This window comes from Panulirus ornatus, chromosome 1 (genome assembly GCF_036320965.1).
Source record: "Panulirus ornatus isolate Po-2019 chromosome 1, ASM3632096v1, whole genome shotgun sequence".
In the NCBI taxonomy this organism is placed as follows: Eukaryota; Metazoa; Arthropoda; class Malacostraca; order Decapoda; family Palinuridae; genus Panulirus; species Panulirus ornatus.
Genome location: NC_092224.1, coordinates 75,508,619 through 75,525,364, shown reverse-complemented (window position 1 = coordinate 75,525,364; position 16,746 = coordinate 75,508,619).

Sequence of the window (16,746 nt, the reverse complement as noted above, 5' to 3'; positions counted from 1 at the left end):
GTAGTTTTTGCATGATGTCTTGGTTTTACATTTTATCAGTACGATTTGACTTTCCACCCTCAGTGGCAGTCTAAAGAGAAAAATGAGTTACAACTAAATACTATATTGTACCGAAAAACAATGGAAACATACTCAAGTACCGGACTTAGTAATTAGCTCTATGACTTGTGAGGTGGGTATACCACGGCCAGTATCTGCGTCGCCTGCCTGGTGAGGTGCAATCACACACAACCACAAGTAATTGTGTACTTACCTTCCGCCGCCCGACAGGTGTACGCTTGGGACAGCCGTCAGTCATAGTGACGAGGCTTCAGGAAACCAATCACTTTTACATTTTTTTCTCTTCAACCATACGATATTCATCATCTATGTAGCTGAAGGCTGCTAGATTGTGTTTATGTCATTTACCATCACTATATATCGGTACCAAATTATTTTCAACATGTTTACCAGTCATTTTGTTCACCATGCATTGATATTTCATGGTCCTGCTCACGTTTCATATGTATCAATATTTCCAACTTACTTTTCACAAATCACAGTTATTGCATTATTTTCATGGTATTCACAATTCACTACACACGCAATATTTGCACCATATCTATTCACCAATCACTATAGTTTTGCAATATTCTCACCATAATGTTCATCGTTCACGAGTTATGCAATATTTCATCATACTGATCGTCATTCACTTACACAACATCATCACCAATCATTAGTTGCAATATTTGCACCATGTTGTTCATCATCACGACAGTGTGTAATATTTTCTAAAGCTGATCACCAGCAACAGTTCGCCATTTGCTATACGTAGTAATATTTCCACCATATTGCTTACCAATCCCGGCATATTGTTCACCAGTTTCATACATTCTTGCAAGATGCTGGTCTTTATTCTCAAAAACCAGATCACAACCCAGCGTTTGGTGAATGAGTGCTCATGATAAACAAACTCTGGTCCGGCGGCCATTTTGAAGACGTCTGAAATCACGTTGTACTTAATATTTTTTATCATTTCCACTCCAAATTAAGTGACTTCACAAGCACAAATTATTCACTACGTCATTTTTTCAAAACAATTCTGTACCACCTCAAACTTATCTAATTTCATCGTATTCTATTTTCTTGTTGACAACGAATGACATTTTGCTTACAACCACGATGGATCAGTCAAGTGTTACTTACAACTTACAGGAATCCGAGTAAATAACGTATTTACGGTATTGTCAATGTTATCTTGGAGTTCGCTTTGCGCGAGGTACAGAAGTACTGTATCACGTACCAGATGGACTGAACAAACGTCTTACATGCCATCAGCTCAGGGCAGAACTAAGAGGTTTGACCTATACGTTTCAGCGGCGGACAAACGCTGTTTTTCGCAAATATCTCGTAAACGATTCGTTGTATCATTATGATATTTCAGCACACTATCTTTAACACCCGGGCTAAATGTATGGCTGACATACCACATTGCTATATGTGTTAAGTGAGGAGTTTACTCGTGAAAAAAAAAAAAAAAAACAAAGCCGAGTAGTCATATTGACGCTTTCGAAGGAAAGTGTGGACCCCCAGGATCATCCCGATCCCCCCCCCCCCCCATCTCGCCTTCGTTATCCCTCTTCTCCCCCTAACTCCTCATCACCCATCCTCGTGTCCCTCCCTATTTTCCTACAACTTTAGTATACAATTATGATAGAATGTTATGTAGTGTATATGTATAGGTATGATTATCAACTAACAGTATGGTACAATTCCATAGACGCAAGACGTATTTCACGTTGATAATTACTGTACAACATATTTATTTACATGTAGTATGTAGAAAGTCGATTTTACAGTCCTTATGGTCAACCAAGTGAACACGATGTACTGCCATTACCTATGGTCTGGAACTTCTAGGAAATGTTATTGCTGTTATTAGTACATGCTCTGTACCTACCCATCATAAACTATTAACCTAGTCCAGTTAATATACTGTCAGCTTGTTGAGTGGTCTCTTTCATATTTATATTATCATGAAATTATAATCTGCATATATTCTCTCTCTCTCTCTCTCTCTCTCTCTCTCTCTCTCTATATATATATATATATATATATATATATATATATATTTTTTTTTTTTTTTTTGCTTTGTCGCTGTCTCCCGCGTTTGCGAGGAAGCGCAAGGAAACAGACGAAAGAAATGGCCCAACCCACCCCCATACACATGTATATACATACGTCCACACACGCAAATATACATACCTACACAGCTTTCCATGGTTTACCCCAGTCGATTCACATGCCTTGATTCACTCCACTGACAGCACGTCAACCCCGGTATACCACATCGCTCCAATTCACTCTATTCCTTGCCCTCCTTTCACCCTCCTGCATGTTCAGGCCCCGATCACACAAAATCTTTTTCACTCCATCTTTCCACCTCCAATTTGGTCTCCCTCTTCTCCTCGTTCCCTCCACCTCCGACACATATATTCTCTTGGTCAATCTTTCCTCACTCATTCTCTCCATGTGCCCGAACCATTTCAAAACACCCTCTTCTGCTCTCTCAACCACGCTCTTTTTATTTCCACACATCTCTCTTACCCTTACGTTACTTACTCGATCAAACCACCTCACAACACACATTGTCCTCAAACATCTCATTTCCAGCACATCCATCCCTCCTGCGCACAACTCTATCCATAGCCCACGCCTCGCAACCATACAACATTGTTGGAACCACTATTCCTTCAAACATACCCATTTTTGCTTTCCGAGATAATGTTCTCGACTTCCACACATTCTTCAACGCTCCCAGAATTTTCGCCCCCTCCCCCACCCTATGATTCACTTCCGCTTCCATGGTTCCATCCGCTGCCAAATCCACTCCCAGATATCTAAAACACTTCACTTCCTCCAGTTTTTCTCCATTCAAACTTACCTCCCAACTGACTTGACCCTCAACCCTACTGTACCTAATAACCTTGCTCTTATTCACATTTACTCTCAGCTGTCTTCTTTCACACACTTTACCAAACTCAGTCACCAGCTTCTGCAGTTTCTCACATGAATCAGCCACCAGCGCTGTATCATCAGCGAACAGCAACTGACTCACTTCCCAAGCTCTCATCCACAACAGACTGCATACTTGCCCCTCTTTCCAAAACTCTTGCATTCGCCTCCCTAACAACCCAATCCATAAACAAATTAAACAGCCATGGAGACATCACACACCCCTGCCGCAAACCTACATTCACTGAGAACCAATCACTTTCCTCTCTTCCTACACTTACACATGCCTTACATCCTCGATAAAGACTTTTCACTGCTTCTGATAACTTGCCTCCCACACCATATATTCTTAATACCTTCCACAGAGCATCTCTATCAGCTCTGTTATATGCCTTCTCCAGATCCATAAATGCTTCATACAAATCCATTTGCCTTTCTAAGTATTTCTCACACACATTCTTCAAAGCAAACACCTGATCCACACATCCTCTACCACCTCTGAAACCACACTGCTCTTCCCCAATCTGATGCTCTGTACGTGCCTTCACCCTCTCAATCAATACCCTCCCATATAATTTCCCAGGAGTACTCAACAAACTTATACCTCTGTAATTTGAGCACTTACTTTTATCCCCTTTGCCTTTGTACAATGGCCCTATGCAAGCATTCCGCCAATCCTCAGGCACCTCACCATGAGTCATACATACAGTGAATAACCTTACCAACCAGTCAACAATAAATTCCACTGCAATACCATCCAAACCCGCTGCCTTGCCGGCTTTCATCTTCCGCAAAGCTTTTACTACCTCTTCTCTGTTTCTCCGATCATTTTCTCTAACCCTCTCACTTTGCACACCACCTCGACCAAAACACCCTATATATGCCACTCTATCATCAAACACATTCAACAAACCTTCAAAATACTCCATCTCCTTCTCACATCACCACTACTTGTTATCACCTCCCCATTAGCCCCCTTCACTGAAGTTCCCATTTGTTCCCTCGTCTTACGCACTTTATTTACTTCCATCCAAAACATCTTTTCATTCTCCCTAAAATTTAATGATACTCTCTCACCCCAACTCTCATTTGCCCTCTTTTTCACCTCTTGCACCTTTCTCTTGACCTCCTGCCTCTTTCTTTTAAACATCTCCCACTATATATATATATATATATATATATATATATATATATATATATATATATATATATATATATATATATATATATTACTGTAGGAATAAAATGTTGACAACATGAGAAAACCAAATTTATTCGTAATCACTATCAAAGAAAACGTCATCGTCTCCATTATCACTAGTGATGTTAATGATAACGGGTTCGACTCCCTCGTGTATGTTGTCAGTCCTCCAGTATTCTTCTTCATATTTACGGGAGTGCTGAACAGCTTCCGCCCACACGTCCTTGTGTACCAATTGCCTGGCTTCTTCCAACCGTGCCTAAATTTAGGTCCGTCCGGATGAACCGCTGGAGTGTGTGGAGCGCACATGACGCTTCATAAATCCCCATATTTGCTCGATGGCGTTAAGCTCGGGTTGGCCAGGTGGCAACCGTATGACCTCGTGGCCCCACATACTGATGGTGTTGTCGATCTTGTACTGGGGCTGTGGACGGTTCTACTGGCAGAGGACCAGCAGCTCAGGGCGAGTGGCAGCAGGTGGGATGGAAATCTTGCGCTGCTCCAGCCACCTGATAAGGTCCGCCTTCCTTGTGGCTGTGGTAGGGCATCGACTCTCCTCCGTCAGCTGGCTGTGGTATGGTGCATTGTCTAGCACAAGTACCGACGGCTCTGGCAGTGACGGAAGGAGCTGCGTTCTTAGCCATCGCAGGAACAGTTCGGCATTCATTTCTCCATGAGAATCACCCTCGTTGGTCTTGCCTGGGTAGCACAGGTATGAGCCGTCAACAAAGCCTTCGTCCGTGTCACCTGCGACCACTACAAATCGCTCCCCTTCACCAAGCGGTACCTGACGACTCTACGTGGTGTTGCTTGGAGCCTGTGTGGTATCTACTTGTGGATGTGGCGCCGTCTTGCACCGACAGTAAAGTTATCACAAACAGCCGATGTAGGTGGTGGTGGTGCCGGTGTGGAAGGGGAGGAGGCTGTGGTGGTGGTGTTGACTATGTCCCTCACTCTTGACACAGTCATGCCCACGATGTGCACAACTCGCTCGTAAGCCCTGTGTGCATAAAAATCAATGTTATGTTACACATTTCGTCTCACCTCATTATGATAATTAATATGACTGCGACACAATACAGTCTGCTTTACCTTCATATTTCATATGTATATAAATGTAATTATGTTCGAACTAGAATATATATTGTCTACGCACCTATGTACGTTCTACCGCGGGTGCATTCACGTTTGTACACCGTGACAAGACGAAGAACAAACGCTGTCCTGCATCCACGGGGGCAAAAGGACAACATTGTTGCTGATGATGACCGCGCCTCGGCAGTCGCTAGAGTTGTAGCCTCGGGATGGTGGTATCCCATGCCTCAGAGAGGGGGAGGGGATATGGGGGACTGTGGATATTATATTAAGGCATATATTTATTATTCAAAAACGTAAAGAACATATGAAGTACCCATAAACGATTTTCATTTGGTTGTCCAGAACCAACACTGACTTCACTCATCTGGTCGCCGTCGACACGTCGGTTATTAACAACGAGATTACCTGTTGCTTTTATGGTCGTTTGACGCAATCTGGTTTTCACTTCCACACACAATAACTGTATTACATATTATTACTAATGTATGATACGTATATACATACTGTCGTACCTACTATTATGTACGTAATTAGAATACGACAAAATTGAATATAGTCAGTGGATGGTGTAAATATGGGGGTGAAGACGGAAATGGGGAGGGAGATACTGCGATATTGGGGTAGGGGCGGTGGGGGGGGAGTGGTCTGGGGAGTGGTCGAGGTGGTGAGGGAGTGTTAGACGAGTACCCCACACTCGTCCGATTCTCTATAACGCCTTCGATATGATTTAATATCAGTAAACTCCTCACATAGCATCTACAGCAATGTGGTATCAGAGCCATAAATTAGGCCCGGGTGTTAAGGATAGTGTGCTGAAATATCATAGTGATACAACCATTCGTTTAGCAGAAAATTTGTGAAAACCAGCGTTTGTCCGCCGCTGAAACGTATTTCGTTGGTCAAGTCAAACGACGAGACAACCACTTTGTTTTTCGTTTATAGTCGTTGGTCATGACGCAATTTTGTCTGACTCCGTCCACCAACCGGGGCAAGACCCTCAGTTTTGCCTTGACCTAGATGGCAATAAGAGGTACATGCAGTCCTGCTGGTGTGTGCTATAGTACTTCTGTACCTGGTGACAAAGTGAAGTAAATCTAATTATAAGATAAACTGACGTCAATATGATCATGTTATTAACTAGTATTCCTGTACACTGACGCTCCGCTTGACTGATCCGGCGTGATGATATACGTGATGAAAAATCGTGGGAAAATCATAGTTTAACTAATATAGTGTCAACATGAAGCTGGGTGATATGATGAAAATTTGATATGACTGAGGCGATACGAATATATATATATATATATATATATATATATATATATATATATATATATATATATATATATATATATATATATGCAATGAATAATGTGTGTTTGTGAGGTCATTTGACCGGGTTAAGGAAATGGTAAACGAATATTCCTGGCTGCCAGTCCAGATCTGGATACTCTGTTCTAAAGTGTTACTCGTCCACACCAAAAACAGTTGTGACTCGGAATTTGAGGCGCTAGAAATATAAAACATGGTGAAACATTACTACAGTGATTGGTGATGAGGGTGGTGAAATTTTGCTACATAGTGATCAGTGATGAATGTGGTGAAATATTTCAATATATTGGTTGTTGGTAAAAATGGTGAAATATTGCTACGAAGTGTTTGGTGATGAGTATGGTGAATAATGGTGAAATATTGCCACATAGTGATTGGTGATAGGTATGGTGAAATATTGCTACGTGGTGATATGTTGAAATATTGTGACATAGCGATTGGTGATAAGTATGGTGAAATATTGTTAGATAGTGACTGATAAACTGTTCTTTTTAGAATATTGCAACGTTCTGTAGTTATCATGAGAAAATATATGATTTGAAAGATTACAAAATAGTGATGGTAAATGGCTTGAATATAGTATGGCCTTTAAACACATACAGTACGTGGACATAGTGTGATTTTATAGAAAATTTGTAAAAGTGAATCAGTAAGCATCGTCACTCGCGACTGATGATAGAGTACAGAACAAATATCTTAGGAAAATGAAAAATGGCGTAAAATCTGATGCCGGGCCGACCCTGACCTCCGTGTGTATTGCCGTAGCATTTACATCATCGCGACGGAAGTAGCAGTGTGTGGGGAGTAGCAAACCCACGCAACACGCGACATTCTGGTGTTGACCTGACCTCGGGTCATAATGACTTGCTCCTTCCTACACTCGAGAGTAAGTATAGAGATTATTTGACTTTTTATTTTTATTGGTTTACTGAAGGAAATCAATATCTTACACACAATATGTTTTGAATATTCTTTTTCTTGTAAATATAAGGAATCTATCTAAAATTTTGCAAAAAAAATATATAATTTTGTATTTGCTTAGATAATTTCAGTTTTACAGCTGTAGCTATTTTGTTAAAGGAATCCTCCGTTAATGATTTTTGTTGTTGGAGCGGCGGATTGTTCTAAGTAATCAATCAGTCAACCAAATCTGGAGCTAGAACTAGGACATAATGAAAAAGGAATCGTATTACCGGGGCTTGGAACAGCAGAGGAAAAAAAATCAATTCCATATTCAGTAAACCACTGGTGCTCTTACACACCCACCCTACCCTTATGTGGGCTTTGTCTATAGGGGGCAACAGACATTCAATATACAGTTATATGATATTCAATATACATTTTAAGTAAAAGTCTAGTCTTATTTCCTTTCAGTAGAGGAACTAGGAACTAGGTCAGTGGCCAACTTTTATCATTATTATTAAGTCATTATTAATCAAAGTAATTTCATAATGCATCCTCAAGAAAAAATATGAAGTCTCGTATCTAAACGTTAGTATAACAAAATGTGATGATGGTGCTTGGGTCGGCTATATATGTAAACTCTTCTTATGTCCATAATCCACATTGAACGACACCAAAAATTCCGTACGTTAATGTAATTTACTTGTAACAATTTTGATAAAGGCCGACAATTATGATTAACTTACGTTCCGCCGAAATCAGAATGTTTGGTTATTTTTGGTATGTTTCATCGTGACATGAACATGTACACTGAGGTAAAATTCACGTGAATTTATTGAAACAATTGATTATTCTCATATAAATGACGCAGTTTGACTGCGTCATTTATATGAGAAATATTATATGAGAAATATTTCTGAACTTTAACACCTGTGTGTTAGGATTAACTTGTTAGCATAAGTAGCAAATATTACGGGCTCCACGCTCTTTGGGGTCCGTCATCCATAGGTTTCGGTGCATTATAAATGACAGCTAGAGACTGAGTGTGAACGAATGTGGCCTTTGTTGTCTTTTCCTAGTGCAACCTCGCGCCCTTGCTTGAGGAGGGGGTTGTCATTTCATGCGTGGCGAGGTGGCGAAGGAATGAATAAGGGCAGACAAGTAAAAAAAATCAGTATTCCAGTGAGTTTATTGGAGGAAAATTATTTTTCACAAAACGCTCAAAACAGTGGCTAGGACTGAGTAAGTGCTGGCGAATAAACAGAACTCAGACTTACCTCTCCTAAGTTTTTTTTTTTTCTGCTGCATTGACTGGTCGTACTTATTTTTGGGGCAAGTTAGGTATGGTTAGTGGGATTAGATTGGTCTGCCAGCACTTAGTCGTACTCTAAATGTTTCCCTAAACATCAATATTCAGTCAGGAAAACTATATGAAACCGTTGGATCTCGAGGGAGTGCAGTATGTACACCGCGCACGGGATGCTGGTAAGATGAGGACGCTCGTCTTGTTGTCGAGCTGTGTGGGTGCATTGCAGGACAAGTCGCTTACTCCTAACAATTTGGTTGCAGCTGTTATATAGGATGTTAGTGATAGATGATGGAGCTAGTTTTATCACGTTGTTAGGTAAGTCAGCTTAGGGGCCTAGAAAAGAAATCTTGTAACATGGCAACTGTTACCAGGGGGCCAGTGTAAGTAGCCTAGCTATTGAAGGTCTGGCACAGTGGCGAGATTGATGTATTTATTCTTCACAGTTCGGTGCGGATTTTAACGTATATGATGCTATACTATTTTTTTTTCTTTTCTTCTTAAGCCACGTTATCTGTGATTTCAGTTATCGCCCAGATAGGCCTTGTTTTACAATCATTGGTATAGTGCAGGTATATTGATCCTTAACAATCGGTCACTCTGCCCTTTTGTGCAGTGTGTGTATTTGAGGTTATTTATCTGCATTCATCTGGTAAGCTTGACTTGGATTGCCTACAGTTGTCATGGTGATGGCAATGCATGTGGTTGTCATGATGATATTAATAATGAACGGTTTACTTGAAGTTAAGCAGCCATTCGGCTAAAAATACACAGTCGAGATATTACAGAACTGGGGGGGGGGGGGTCATTTAGTAACTAGTTAACTAATCATAAAAGAGCCAAAGATGAAGCTGTATATTACTAGACTGAATAAGCACATGAGTGAGGGTTTCCTTCATTTTGAAATGGCAGTAGTTTCAGACGGTGGAGTCGCTCATCACAGGAATACTGTCTGAGGCTGGGAACTATTTTGTTGGCTCCTCCCTGCACTCCCTTCACATGCTGAATATCTTTAGTGAGACATGGGTTCCACACCTGGACACGATACTCCACGTGTGCTCTCATATAGGTTTTTATACTTTTATACAGGGTCATAAATAGTTTAAAGATTATATATGCAAGAGATTTCCTGATGTCTGAAGACACTTATGGCCTTTAGTTGCAGCTTTTGCACACTGTAGACTTAGTTCCAGGTCATTCCTGTTCCACAAGCCCAAGTCTTTCTCTTCTCTTATTTCCTTTGATATATGTAATGTTCCATCGTGACTGGCAAGTCATCGTTTACTCGTAAATGTCATTACCATTTCTCATGTGCATCCTCTTGCACTACTCAGCATCACATGCCAGGAGCCACTCACCAGACCACGTACCTGGGATTTTCAGATCATTTTGAGTTAAGTCTTTCACCTGACTCCCCGTGACGCTGGTGAATAGCTTGGTGTCGCCAGGAAACAGTTTAATGTCACTAGTGATGTTTCCTGGGAGATCACTGACGTAAATGATGTACCTGGGAGAGACAAAGACAAAGTCGTGTGGGACACCACTGCTGACTGTGACCCACACAGAGCAGCCGTCCCCAAGACAAGATTTTCATTCGTTGTAGATGAATCTGCTGTGGTTTGTGAGATGAATCTGCTGTGGTTTGTGAGATGAATCTCCTGTGGTATGTGAGCTGCCTTTTTCTCTAAGAACTTCTTACTCCAACTTTCCAGTCGTTCTCAACGAACCAGCAATAGGTTCTTCGCATCCAGATTCGACTGTTACAAAAAAAGTTGCAGACCGCGTTCAACAGACTCGTGTTTGGCAACAGTGTAAGACGGTGCTCTCGGGGTAGAGCCGCCTGTATAAAGTAATGGACAGTAATGGGAGTGAGTCTCCTCCTAATGTCGCTGTTGTGATTCTCGATGAAGCCACTGTTGTAGGGATGAGAAAACTTTGCGAACATTCTGCCAGCCTTGAGGAGTATTAACACAACACATTGAGGCACTGTGTCGTCAGGTTGTTTATGTCTCGTTTAGACGATGGACAGAGCCAAACCTTCCCCAGCCACCTGGTGACTGGGATCGGCTGGTGACCAGAGGTGGACAGGCTGGTGATGAGTGTAGTGAGCGTGTACATTTTGGGTGAAGGAAGAGTTGTGGAGGAACAGGTAAAAGTTTCCGGCCTGACGTCAGACGCTGTGGGTTCTGTACATGTCCTGGGAACTGCAGTGGACAAGGAAGATAATCCTGTTCACGTGACTTCATGTTTTTGTTTGACCTGTCTTGTGGTATGATGCTGGTTGACCTGTGGAGCTGATTGGGGTCAACTGTGCTGATCTAGGACGAACATAATCCCACATGTTGTGTTGACCAAAGTACTCATGGACTTTGGTTCATTGATATTTGAATGAAATCTTTCCCTCGCTTGATTCATTCGTCTGAGAAACATGTAACTATATCACCAACTTTCTTTTCCTGCACATTAACTCTATATATAACCTTTTGATCGCGGTGACTTGATGTAAAAACAAGAGAATCATTTTTCTTTAAATTAAATAATGTTAAACATGCAGCATCTCCGGTTTGAATTCATACAGTACACACACACACACACACACACACACACACACACACACACACACACACACACACACGCGTTACGTAATGGGTCGTCTGTACTAGTTTATGTCGTGTTGTGCTCACAACAATGTGGTGTGCTCCTGCGGACTGTATGTAGAGCCGTTCACCGTGTCAGGCATTACTGTATAGGTTTCCTTCGTCACCATCTGTACAATTCTTCATCTGGTCAAGTTGCTGTGGTTAGCAGGCAGATGGTATGAGTCGCCTCACTTACAAGATCTAATTTAGCTATAAGTAACTGTCTGACCTTATACCAACAGACACTACTTCACATATCAGATTTAGTCTGTTGTATTTGTTTCTGCGTATGTTATACTGGCTCTGAAACACTTTTGTACTTGCAGGAATATACTTTTATGGTTGCATGAAAATATTTTTGTTGTTGTTAATAGGTTTAAAGTGAGGGAGAGAGGAAAAAAGCTACTCTTTTGACGCAACATTTTATTTACATCATGAGGTTACCCCCATACATCGTGGGAGTCCCTCCATGAAAAGAGGTGTGTGCCTTAGGTACCCCCAGAAAAAGAAGTGCTCCTTAAATGTCTCCTGAAAGAGGAATTATACCCCAGGTGCTTTAAGAGTGACGTTAATCTCAGTTGCCCTCCAGCAGTAGATGAACCACAGGTACCCCCCCCCCCCCCCCCCCCGTGAATTGACCCAGGTTATGACATGGAGGGAAAATGGGAAGGAAATGAATTTTATTCTCACTTAACTTTAGAGTATGTTTAGTTCTGACTAAACATAAAACTTACAAAAACCGAAGAACGTAATCATAAGGTTAGAATATGTTGTACTCGTAGATTAGAACACTGTAGATCAATTAAGAAAGAAGATTATAGTGTAATTATTAAATATTTACAGATTATGATACAAGACGAAAGATATTTACACAGTGTACATTTTTTGTATATCTTCCTGCTCTTCAAACGTTCAGCCACTTTCTTTGATCTGTGATTCCTTGTTCGAACGAGAGTATGAAGATAATCTTTTGTCTTCTCCACGACCTTCGCATTCATTCACAGTTCTGGAGAGGATGACAGATGCAATAGCTACAACCACTTCTGGGTTTGGCTCAGTCACCCCTCGCTTTGTAACTGTGCAATAAACGTTTTCGTCGACAGCCTTACCGTTTTCTATAATATAAGGATGTTTCTGTTTTTCTATATTTTGGTCTTCATCTTCAAAACATGGACTGGACGTTGCACTGGAAGGGGTCGTTATGTTCGCCTCCATACCCCTGGCGTCGATATCTTGTATGGTAGATGGCGTCTTGAACACTATAACCCTGGGAGGAAACACAGCACATTTACAAAACCGTGGTATCGATTACTTTTGGCAGTCTACGCTACATAGATATGGGTGAACTGTCATGCTCTTTATAAATGACCAGTCCATGAGGACTGCCTGTGTTAATGCCTACGCACATGGACGCAAATAACTATGGAATAGGGGCCCCACATGTGCTTGTTATACTGCAGACGCTAGGCAATAATGCATTAATTTCAGTCTCCCCCTAAAAAAGTTTCAAAGCGTTTATGAATTGAAACGGTTTTAACTGCGTAATGATTCGCAACATCCACATAAAACTGCTGGGAGGGCTTAAGTCAGAGGAGGAGGCCCATATGTTTGTTTACCTATCATCAGAATGCCGAACATGCGTTTTTTGGGTAATTTCCTCAGGCAACAGTAACATTCAATGTCATGTTTTCTAGCTGGTTCTTGCTATTAAGGTAACTTGTGTGCGAATATTACTTGTTTATTTATTCATTCGCTGTAGTAAACTTTGTTGTCAATAATACTAGACTGATAAGTCCCGATATCTTAGTTGGAACATTGACCAGACAGACACCCATCTAACATTAAACGCGACGGGTAAATTTAAAATTTGAAAAATTATTTTATATGTGTGACTTTTGTGAGACATATTACCCTCACTTGTGAGACAGTCAAACTTGTGAGAACACAACTACACTTGTAAGGCACAGCAACGCATGTGAGACAGCCACCCCTCACGTGAGTGCAAGCCACGCTTTTTAGACACGGCCACACATGTAAGAAACTGCCACACGTGTCATACACAGCTACACTTGTGAGCGATAGTCGTATTTATGAGAGACGGCCACACTCACGACTCATGGGCTCACCCTTGGTGTTGAGCTTGTGAGGTAAGGAGGAACGACTCGAGTGGACGTTTCCTTCCTGGCACTGGTTGGCAACTCTGCCAGTGGGCTGCCGACACTGCCAGCTGTGCAAATCGATATCTATTTGTTGATGTGAACGGCTCACATTAATACACTCAGTACATTTTACATGAAAATATTCTAATGTAAATTATTTCTTTAAAGAATCTTATCCTGGGATTTCTATTTCGTTTTGGTATAGAATTAGATTTTTTTCGTGATTAGATCTTGCACGGGTAATTAGTGAAGTAAAGGGCAGTTGGTACTCCAATGATCAGATCTGAAAGGAGAGCAAATGAAGCAGTTCACAGTAAACCTGGTCGGAAGTACGGGTCGCTACAGGCCAGCCCGGCTGACTTCAGGTCGCTCACGGTGAGGAAGATAACATACGACACGACTGTAATATACTAAATTGTGAATTAATATTATGATAATCTTATCTATATTATCTTCAGAGAGTGTAGATTAGCATTTGATAACCACGGGAAAATTCATTATGTATTAAGAAAAAACCGCGGCATTTAAAGATTCCATTTATATTTTTGTGTTTAAGAATTTGATCATTATTGCAAATATCATTTTAATTCGTTTTGGTAATAATGATGTTTCATTTCATTCATCTTTTCTCTAAGCATCTATATGGTGCTCATACTATTATATACGGTGGTATTGATATTTGTATCATGCTATCAACATGTGTATGGTGATGGTATCAACATGTGCATGGTGATGGTATCAATATATGTATGGTGATGGTGTCACCATGTGTAAGGTGATGGTATCAACATGTGCATGGTGATGGTATCAACATATGTATGGTGATGGTATCAACATGTGTATGGTGATGGTATCAACATATGTATGGTGATGGTATCAACATGTGTATGGTGATGGTATCAACATGTGCATGGTGATGGTATCAACATATGTATGGTGATGGTATCAACATGTGTATGGTGATGGTATCAACATGTGCATGGTGATGGTATCAACATATGTATGGTGATGGTATCAACATATGTATGGTGATGGTATCAACATGTGTATGGTGATGGTATCAACATGTGCATGGTGATGGTAACATATGTATGGTGATGGTGTCACCATGTGTAAGGTGATGGTATCACATGTGTATGGTGATGGTATCAATGTGCATGGTGATGGTATCAACATATGTATGGTGAGTGTCAACATGTGTATGGTGGTGGTATCACATGTGTATGGTGATGGTGTCAACATGTGTATGGTGATGGTGTCACCATGTGTAAGGTGATGGTGTCAACATGTGTATGGTGATGGTATCAACGTGCATGGTGATGGTATCAACATGTGTATGGTGATGGTATCACCGTGCATGGTGATGGTATCAACATGTGTATGGTAATGGTATCAACATGTTATGGAGGTATTCAAGCCATGAGAGTTATTAAAGTTAAACTTGAGGCTAAGTAACATGTGGAAGGAAGAAGGATAGGAGGAGGAGGAGGAGGAGGAGGAGGAGGAGGAGGAGGAGGAGGAGGAGGAGGAGGAGGAGGAGGAGGAGGAGGAGGAGGAGGAGGAGGAGGAGGAGGAGGAGGAGGAGGAGGAGGAGGAGGAGGAGGAGGAGGAGGAGGAGGAGGAGGAGGAGGAGGAGGAGGAGGAGGAGGAGGAGGAGGAGGAGGAGGAGGAGGAGGAGGAGGAGGAGGAGGAGGAGGAGGAGGAGGAGGAGGAGGAGGAGGAGGAGGAGGAGGAGGAGGAGGAGGAGGAGGAGGAGGAGGAGGAGGAGGAGGAGGAGGAGGAGGAGGAGGAGGAGGAGGAGGAGGAGGAGGAGGAGGAGGAGGAGGAGGAGGAGGAGGAGGAGGAGGAGGAGGAGGAGGAGGAGGAGGAGGAGGAGGAGGAGGAGGAGGAGGAGGAGGAGGAGGAGGAGGAGGAGGAGGAGGAGGAGGAGGAGGAGGAGGAGGAGGAGGAGGAGGAGGAGGAGGAGGAGGAGGAGGAGGAGGAGGAGGAGGAGGAGGAGGAGGAGGAGGAGGAGGAGGAGGAGGAGGAGGAGGAGGAGGAGGAGGAGGAGGAGGAGGAGGAGGAGGAGGAGGAGGAGGAGGAGGAGGAGGAGGAGGAGGAGGAGGAGGAGGAGGAGGAGGAGGAGGAGGAGGAGGAGGAGGAGGAGGAGGAGGAGGAGGAGGAGGAGGAGGAGGAGGAGGAGGAGGAGGAGGAGGAGGAGGAGGAGGAGGAGGAGGAGGAGGAGGAGGAGGAGGAGGAGGAGGAGGAGGAGGAGGAGGAGGAGGAGGAGGAGGAGGAGGAGGAGGAGGAGGAGGAGGAGGAGGAGGAGGAGGAGGAGGAGGAGGAGGAGGAGGAGGAGGAGGAGGAGGAGGAGGAGGAGGAGGAGGAGGAGGAGGAGGAGGAGGAGGAGGAGGAGGAGGAGGAGGAGGAGGAGGAGGAGGAGGAGGAGGAGGAGGAGGAGGAGGAGGAGGAGGAGGAGGAGGAGGAGGAGGAGGAGGAGGAGGAGGAGGAGGAGGAGGAGGAGGAGGAGGAGGAGGAGGAGGAGGAGGAGGAGGAGGAGGAGGAGGAGGAGGAGGAGGAGGAGGAGGAGGAGGAGGAGGAGGAGGAGGAGGAGGAGGAGGAGGAGGAGGAGGAGGAGGAGGAGGAGGAGGAGGAGGAGGAGGAGGAGGAGGAGGAGGAGGAGGAGGAGGAGGAGGAGGAGGAGGAGGAGGAGGAGGAGGAGGAGGAGGAGGAGGAGGAGGAGGAGGAGGAGGAGGAGGAGGAGGAGGAGGAGGAGGAGGAGGAGGAGGAGGAGGAGGAGGAGGAGGAGGAGGAGGAGGAGGAGGAGGAGGAGGAGGAGGAGGAGGAGGAGGAGGAGGAGGAGGAGGAGGAGGAGGAGGAGGAGGAGGAGGAGGAGGAGGAGGAGGAGGAGGAGGAGGAGGAGGAGGAGGAGGAGGAGGAGGAGGAGGAGGAGGAGGAGGAGGAGGAGGAGGAGGAGGAGGAGGAGGAGGAGGAGGAGGAGGAGGAGGAGGAGGAGGAGGAGGAGGAGGAGGAGGAGGAGGAGGAGGAGGAGGAGGAGGAGGAGGAGGAGGAGGAGGAGGAGGAGGAGGAGGAGGAGGAGGAGGAGGAGGAGGAGGAGGAGGAGGAGGAGGA